We start from the raw sequence: 9,758 nt of genomic DNA, 5'->3' as shown, positions 1-9,758 counted from the left end.
CATGTTGGAGTTTATAGCCTTCGCGGTAGCTTCATCAATATTACCCACCAAATAAAAAGTCTGTTCGATAAGACCATCTAATTCTCCAGAAAGGATCATTTGAAAACCTCTAATTGTTTCCATGAGACCCACATATTTGCTCGGGGAACCTGTGAATACCTCTACTACGAAAAAGGGTTGTGATAGGAAATGTTCAATTTTTCTTGCTCTTGCCACGATTAAACGATCTTCCTCCGATAATTCATCCAGTCCAGGAATAGCTATAATGTCTTGAAGTTCCTTATAACGTTGTAAAGTTTTCTTAACCCCTTGTGCAGTTTCGTAATGTTCTTCGCCCACGATCCAAGGTTGGAGCATAGTCGATGTTGAATCTAAAGGATCCACTGCTGGATAGATACCCTTCGCAGCTAATCCTCTCGATAGTATGGTAGTAGCATCTGAATGTGCAAATGTCGTAGTAGGAGCAGGGTCGGTCAAGTCCTCAGCAGGTACATAAACTGCTTGAATCGAGGTTATGGATCCCTTTTTTGTGGAAGTAATTCTCTCTTGCAAAGAACCCATTTCCGTGCGAAGAGTTGGTTGATAACCCACGGCAGAAGGCATTCTGCCTAATAGGGCGGATACCTCTGATCCCGCTTGGACAAAACGGAAGATGTTATCAATAAATAATAGTACGTCTTGCTCATTGACATCTCAGAAATATTCGACCATGGTTAGAGAAGTTAAATCGACTCTCATGCGAGCTCTCGGTGGTTCATTCATCTGACCATAGACCAGAGCCACTTTTGATTATGATATTTTTTGTTCATCAATTACTCTCGATTCTTTCATTTCCATGTAAAGATCATTCCCTTCACAGGTACGTTCTCCTACTCCTCCAAATACAGAAACCCCTCCATGAGCCTTAGCAATGTTGTTGATCAACTCCATAATGAGTATTGTTTTACCCACTCCAGCTCCTCCAAATAAACCAATTTTTCCCCCATGGCGGTAAGGAGCCAAAAGATCTACTACTTTAATGCCTGTTTCGAAGATGGATAATTTTGTATCCAACTCTGTAAAGGCGGGAGTAGGTCTATGAATAGGAGATGTTATGCAAGCATCTACAGGACCAAATTATCGACAGGTTCTCCAAGAACATTGAAAATTCATCCGAGAGTAGCTCCACCAACTGGAACACTTAGAGGAGCTCCCGTGTCAATCACTGTCATTCCTCTCGTCAAACCATCTGTAGCACTCATAGCTACAGCTCTGACCTAATGATTTCCTAATAATTGTTGTACCTCACAAGTAACCTAAATTTCTTGACCGGCTGTCAAGAAACCTATCTCATTATACAAAATGCAACTTTGAATTTTCATTTTAAGTTAACCTATCTCTTATACAAAATATCATTCAGAAAGAAAATTGTCCAACTATATCATCTTTTACACATATGTACTTCTTTTGCATCTCACCCTCTCAACATATAATGATTAAAAAAAATAGTTTAACCAAAAAACAATGGACTTCCCAATTACATAGTTTTGTTATACCATAATTTAGTCTCGATTCGGGTTTTAAATTATCCATGGCTTATCATTTTATTTATGTCTATTATTTTTAAGTTAATCCCATTAAAACCTGTGACCTGAAAAGCCGAAAACTCCCTAAATAAGAATATAGAAAGAAAGAAAAATTTCATTTATGTAGAGTGAAAAGAATAAGCGGGATCTACAATGAAGAGTGTAGACTTAAAAAGGTGGTTTGTTCATCCATGATTGGGAATGAGAAAAAATATATTATTTATCTCTCTGAGGACCACAGTAATATACTGGAGTTATCTATGTAAAATTTAATACTATTTTTCTATTTTTATTAACTTAATTTGAAAGGGGTAATCAGTGATTTTGGAAGACTATTCTCGCTGAGACATAGGATAAAGTCATTATCATTATTATTCACTTCGATATCAAATTATCAAATTTCTCTGTTACCCTGTATTATAGGAATTAAGGAATATAAAATTTATTATTAAAAATTACAAAATTCATAAATACCTTTTATTTTATTTTATTTTTTATATCCTAATATAATAAATAATAAAATAATAATAATTTAATTTAGGTAAAATTTAAAATATAGTTAAATTTAAAATAAAGAAATTCACAAATAAAGTTAATTACACATTCTATGTTGTGAAACAATAATAAAGTAGTGATATACTTCATGCAAATTAACAATATATTTATTTTTCTTATCTTAAGAATTTATTGTTAAAATATATTTATTTTTTTGTCTTAAAATTCCAAACATAAATTTAAGTTTTTTTTATTTTCTTAAATGGTTCATATTATCATGTTCATGGAATATTTGTACAAGATATATACATTTAAATGACAAGTATAGAGCTTGACTTTTATAATGTCAAGGAAATTTAATATGTGATTTCTCCATAGCAAAGGTGTTTCAACTATAGCCTCAATGCTGTGTAAATCTAAATTATCATCAATAACAAAAATGCTTTAACTATACCCTCAACACTGTGTAAATCTAAAGTATCATCAATAACAAAAATGCTTTAACAATAAGGACTATGATAAACAATATGTGTACCTAAAAATAAATATGAATATAAATTTTGAAGTAATGTATTTTAATTTATATTTAGAGATGAATCTGTGTGTATCTAAAAATAAATATAGATATAAGTTTTGAAGTATTGAATTTTAATTTATATGTAGAGATTTTTAAAAATATAAAGAAAATAAAAAATTGATCAAATTGTCTAATGTAAGTGCTATTTGAAATAGGAAAATTGAATCTAATCTAGTTTTTTAGTTTTGTTTGAAACCGACCAAGAACATTTGTATTTAAAAAAAGAAGGAATCAACGAACAACATGATAAAGATGTAATTAAATATGTCGAAAATTGATAATTTAGAGAAAATGGTTTTATTATAAAAACATATATTCAGAAAGGATAGAACTAGCCAGAAATATCATTGAACTTAGACACTAGGCAACTATTTTTCAAAAAGATATGAAGCATGGTGTAGATGCCAAGGGAAACTTCTTGAAATTTGGTGTAGCTATTTGTAGTTATGAGTAGTTGCTTTTCAGCCATCTACAAGATGGGGTATTTGCTTGAACTTTTGTCTTATAAACATCAATGAGATAAAATCTCTTGTTATGCAAAGGTTCCACAAACGTACCTGGGATAAGGAGCTAGGAAGAAAGAAAAATTACTATATTGAAGTGTTTAATCCCACTCATAGTCATTAACCCAAAGCACACATAGAGGCCAATATCTCTTGGAGAGCCAAACAAAAAATTACTATATTGAAGTGTTTAATCCCACTCATAGTCATTAACCCAAAACACACATAGAGGCCAATATCTCTTGGAGAGCCAAAATTTGTATTGCTCAGTGAAGGACTAATTCTCATCAACTCAGTTGTGAACGAGAGCACTCGAAAAGGCCAAAAAAAGTGTGGGATGAAAGATTATGTATCTTTTGTTCTTCGGGGAAAGTGCACACAGAAAACATTTCATTTTACAATGTGAGGCTTTTAAAGACACAACTAGCTCTTGGGATAACCTATTGAGCAAAGTGTTTATAAAAAACATTTATTTTGAAGATTCACATTAAAAAAATGTCAAATATATCAAGCATATAAAAAAACAATTTATTTTATAAACCATCTTTAAAATCTTAAACATTCAAATAAATTTATTTTTTTTCTTTTTGCTTATCAACACAAATAATAAAAAATAATACATGAGTGGACAAAACTAAAAAGCAACTGAGTCACGGAATTGCTTCTGAAAGCATCTCTTTTTCAAAGACTTTCTTGCTTTTCATGGATCACAGAATCTTGGCCAAATAGCCATTATTTTGTTGCCGCATAAACTGTGCGTGGCGTGAGAGAATCTTTTGAGCTGGGAGATTTAATAAGAAACTATGATCAAATCTGACAATTTAGTGACTTTTTATTCTTCATTTAATTTATTTCAGATGGTTTCCAGCTGTCATTCACTTATTTAATTTATTTGACATGGTTTTGTCTTAAACAATAGCATGAACTGCGACGACGGAGAATCTTGTGACCAGAGAGATTTGACAATGAAACTTGTATTATTAAATGGGAGGGTTTAGTTCTTTTTCGCTGTCTTTTTTAATTTATTTTGATACGAGCTAAACAAGATAACAAACATATAAGATTAAATATTGGTAAATGCTATAAACATCAATCATTTATTAAAAAAAATAAAAAATAAAAATAATAATTATTAAAATAAAGAAATTACAAAATTTAAATAAATTATAAATTTATTTTAAATTAGTGTTATTGTTAATTATGGAAAGATGGTTTTGAGGTAATTTGTAAATAATTTTTACAATATTATAGATTAATATCATTATTTATCAATATCACAAGTCTAAATTTTCAAATAAATTTTTACAAAAAAAAACAGAATTATTTGGAGATAATTTTGAACTTTTGATTAGTGAATACTACTAAAAATAATATAGAATATTCTAAATTTAAGTCTCTATCATTATTAAGCATAAACATTCACCTCCACTTTATTTTGATATTCTTAATTTGTAAATAATTTTTTTTTTTACGATATCATAGGCTAATACCATGTTAACAAATGCCAAAAAACCAAAAGCCATTTCATATGGTGCTTGTCCATATAACTTTTTAAAAAAATAATGACTTTAATTAAAAAAAAATAATGACTTTAATTAAAAAAGTAAAAAAGACATAACTATTTTGGAAATAAATCTCAATCTTTGATTTGTGTATACCATTAAGAATATTTTTAAATATTCTATGGAGGTTAAATCCTTACCATCCACTTAATAATTCTTAATAATTAAATTAAAATTGTAAAATTCCTATTCTAAAAAAGACACCCCTAACCCTAATTATCTATAATTAAAATAAAACTTAAAGCCCTATTGCAAAATAAATTAAGATTTGAAACCCTACTCCAAAATAGATATTCCTACTGGCACAATAAATTGGTCATCCAACTTTTAATATAATTGTTCATGAAATAATTTTTTGAATCACAATTTTGAAAAAAATTCATATAATTAATTTATATGTAAGATATTTAATGTGTATAAATTTAATAAGTGGAATATACCCTCTCAAAAATTTTCTAATTAAATTTCAGAGAAAATTTATTTAATAATATATTTTGAAAAATTCATGAAATCTTTAAATAAAAATAATATTTTCATAAATTGAATGTTATATTTTAATTATAATATTCGGATGTTAAAATAATGATAAACACACATTGAATTATATATATATATATATATGGAGTATGCCCTAAGATTACTTTGGGTGGATTAACATCTTGTTTTGGTGACATGAGTGAATCACTGGTCTCTCATAGACCACCAACTAGTAATTCTAAGCAGCGTGGTTTTCTTCGAATAATAGTGTTGAGTCATCCTGCATTCATGGATAATAGTCAACTATCCTTATGCCCACTACTGATTTAAAAATTCACTGATGATAAGTTTTTCCACATTTAAAAAATGACAAGGTTAAATCTACATTGGCTAACCAATTTATTAGATAAAAAAAATTAAACCATATTTTATAATTAATTTAACTATATATATAAAAAAACAAAATTGAACAAAAATAATTAATTATGATACATTAGAATTTATTTGGCTGTGTTATCCCAATCTTCAATATTTTTATGAAATCGTCTTACCATTAAAAAACACATAATAATTTTATATTTAAATTTTGGTGGGAAAAAATAAAAAAATTACCTAAACCATTATTCACTTAAAACTTGTTTCATTCTCTTATTGATTATAATTCTCTATCTCCATTCTAGAATGCACAAGAAACCTTGCGACCTTCAACTCTAAATCATAAATTGTAAGAATTCCAAAGTCAATTGCAAACATAAAGCTCGTATATATTTCAATACAAAACCTTCGGACTCCATAGTAACATAAAATATAGGCGGTACATAATTGGCCAAGGAGATAGAAAGCTATTTTTGAAATTGTATCCACCTCCGAGCACATCAAGTTTGCTAACAATGGTTTGACGGTGTTTGTTATTCTGTTGTACATAACTATATTCTCATTGCTATTTTTTGATAATAAAATTAATAATGATTTTGATGAACAACCCAAGTGAAGGTGCGTTATTTGAACAACGCTCTACATAGACATTTTTATGGGGAAAATTGCAGCTTCCCTCTGCCCCCATATAGAGTAGATAAAATTCTCCAAATCTTTAAAAATTATAACTAAACCTCACACAAATAATGAAAAGCTCGATGAGCCATGGAGCTTCGAGACTTTGAAAAGTTAAATAAAAGAAAGTTGTGTGGAAAATATATGAAATTTAACTAATTGATCAAATAAATAAAAGAAAGTTGTGTGGAAAATATATGAAATTTAACTAATTGATCAAATAAACAATAGATAAGTACTTTGATAAACACACCTATTGATCAAATAAACTAGCTTGATAAACAACTATGCATATATGATATAATTTAATCAGTGAATTTAAACTACACTCCTTATTAGATGGAAAGTGAGATGAAAAACGATAGAGCCTGCCTTTGCAATACATCATAATTGAAGAAATAGTATGGGCAGTTAGTGACATCTAGAGAGCGTGGGCTTTGCAATACTCCATAATTGAAGAAATATTATGGGTAGTTAGTGATATCCAGAGGTCAATGCTAGAGAATAAAGCTGGAGACAATCAAGAAAGAGGAGAAAAAACTCAATTCCTTCAGCATTAGTTTTTTATTAATTTCAATATATATAGGTATGTGGAGCAATGTGTATTTATTTCTTCTATATGAGTTTATATGGTTTCCAATGGTGTTGATAATTGTATATGGGTTTATATGGTTTCCAATGGTCTTGATAATTATCACTGCAACACTTATCTATTTTTGATCTATTTCTTTAATAACATTTTTGACATGAAGGGTTGATATTGGCTTTTAAGAACAAATTATGATGAAGAGTAACACTCATGTGTGTTGGAATTGAACGCCATGCATTTTTTTTTAATAGTTACTTATTTTTTGGGTTGTAGACATTGAGATTTCCATGCAAGCCATCGTAAATTATAATTATCAAATGTAGATTTATATAATTTACTGGGCTTATCGAATATATGCAATGGGTGACTTCAAACTTAACATCAAGGGTTAATAAGTCTACCAAGTTTCAAATGTTGGCAATAGTTGGTTCACGGAAAGTAGTTGAAGGGTGAGCGACCACAATTTAAAGGTGTAAATGTGTATGTAAATAAGGCTACGATGGTAAATAGTAGTACAGATGGACCTTATGCATGACAATTATTTCTTTGGACAGTCTCCTCGCATTGCACAATACAAAATCGAGACACTTTTCGCAAGTGGAGGTTTTGTCTATGTAAGCGAATTTTTAAGCAATTGTAACCAAATATTCATTATCTCTAGGGCTCTTTTGTTGTAAAGGCAAAGAGGAGAAACATAAATTCACACAAAAAATACACTTCTATTCATAAAAATTCTCGCATACAACCATTCATTGAACTAATGATCTTTGCTCTTTTGGCCTCATGTTTTTCCTCAAAGTACAATGACCTAACCACATGTATGTAAGGACCTAATTATCTAAATATGGAATCATGTTATTTCTAACTAGACTTGACTCAACTGTGTCTAACTTATTCATGCAAAGTCACTCTAAATTAGAATTTCCCAAAAATAGAGTGATCTTGAAGTAACTCATGCTGACTCTCCATGAATTGCATGCATATGAGAGTAATTTACTATTTTCAACACTCCCCCTTAATTACGACCGTATGACTCATCATGACTCAACTATGCCTACTACACTTATAATATAAGTTTACTCAATCATCAGTGAGACATGTCTGCTGGCCTAAGTCTCGGCTAGGCTTACAATGATTCAAATCTTTTACAATGTTGGATTTTCTTTTTTGTTCTTTCCAGATTTTATACCCTCGAAATCATTTTAGCTTCACCTTTATTTTCAACTTTTCTTTGTTTCTAAAAGCTCGTTCTTGTTTACCATTTGTCGTTATAGTTTCTTCTTGTATTTGCTTGTAAATGTTCTGAAAAATTCCTTAGGCTTCTTAAGCGTGTTCTAACCCATTTCTTCTTCAATAATCTACTTACTTATGAACAACTACCATTTATGCTCACTATCATCAAACTTATAACCAAAATTCAACTGGTCATTTCCATACACTTGTGATGGCATAACATTAGCGCATAGTAAAATGTAATTTCTTTAAAACTATAAAATTGAAGGATGTCTTCAACATTTTCTTCTTCTTCCTTGCAAATTTTCATGTCTTTCTCTTCACTTTCATCATGAGATACAACTACTTTTTTCCTGTAATCTAGACACTCAAGATCCCCATTAGTCTTACATGTAAAACCATAATACTCTTGTTTTTCTCATTCACCATTTCATTTAATTATTTTATTCCAACTATTGATTTAAGCCTATCATCAATTTGTTCAATTTACTTCTCAATCCATTCTTCAATGAGCTTCAAATATGTATCAAATTCATCACTAACTTTTCTTTCAACTTCAACTCCCATTCTAGTTTGAACACTTGCATATTAAAAAATAATGTTAAAAACATCTTCATTATGCTCTATAGTGAGAGCTTCCTCCTCTCCCTTTTCCTTTTCTACCTCTTCAACTATATTGAGACTGTCTTCCACTATTATGTAGTCGGTGGATATTCTCTTCAAAAAATCATAAATCGCTTTATCCTCTTCTTAACCATCAGTTGCTGCTAGATCACACACTACTTGATAAGTAGTTCAAACTGCTTCATAATTTGATGCTATAGTGGTATCCTCAACCTTAATTTCTTCATCAGACATGACACCTTCCATGTTTCCCTGAGTAGTCCCTATTTCAAAAAACCGATTATAACTATCATTAACAAAAATTTCATCCACTCTATGGTGGCATATCCAAGCATGCATGTTCTCGTTGATATCTTGACCAAGTTCATTAGTTGCGGTTGGATTCACCAATTCACATATCACTTTGAAATCATTGTTCACATGTGTCTCATCATAGTGGGATTCACCATCATCTTCACCATCCATGAAAATATGCTCTTGCTCTACTTGATAGACAAAGGCTTCAACTTCTCTCTCTAAAATATTTGCTGCAAATTCTTCATCCATATGCATGTCTACATAATGGGTTTCTCTTTTACAATATTCATGGTGATCATCCACATTTGAGAGGAATTTTCCAAGCTCTGTCGTCCTCCCAATGTCTTGCTGATATACTCTCAAATATGTGGTTGACTTCTTTATTGATTCTTCAATAGATTGTGACACAACTTGCTATTACATGACACTTTTATTTCAAATAAATTTTGCTTCCAGGATCTTCCATGCTTCCTTGGAAGATTTAGATTTTTCTATGTTACACATAAAATTGTCACTTAATTCTTGTTTTATAAAATCCAACACTAAAGCATCATTGATCTAGATCTTCTTACTTCATTTATGCATACAAAATTGCAATTAAAAGAGCATGTAACCAGAAGTGCATACACATAAAAAAAATAGGGAAATAAAAGGAAAAGCTAAAGAGAAAGAGGAAACAAAAATTTATAATGGAGTTCACCCGATGCGGGCTACATGTCTATGCTCCGCTCAAAGTGGGAAGCCCTTTTCATTCATTAGTAACACAATCAAATGAATACATGGAAA

The sequence above is a fragment of the Pinus tabuliformis genome, chromosome 2_2, assembly GCF_031772625.1.
Source record: "Pinus tabuliformis cultivar Carrire ecotype Pingquan chromosome 2_2, CPIR1, whole genome shotgun sequence".
In the NCBI taxonomy this organism is placed as follows: domain Eukaryota; kingdom Viridiplantae; phylum Streptophyta; class Pinopsida; order Pinales; family Pinaceae; genus Pinus; species Pinus tabuliformis.
Note: the sequence above shows the minus strand (reverse complement) of the source record.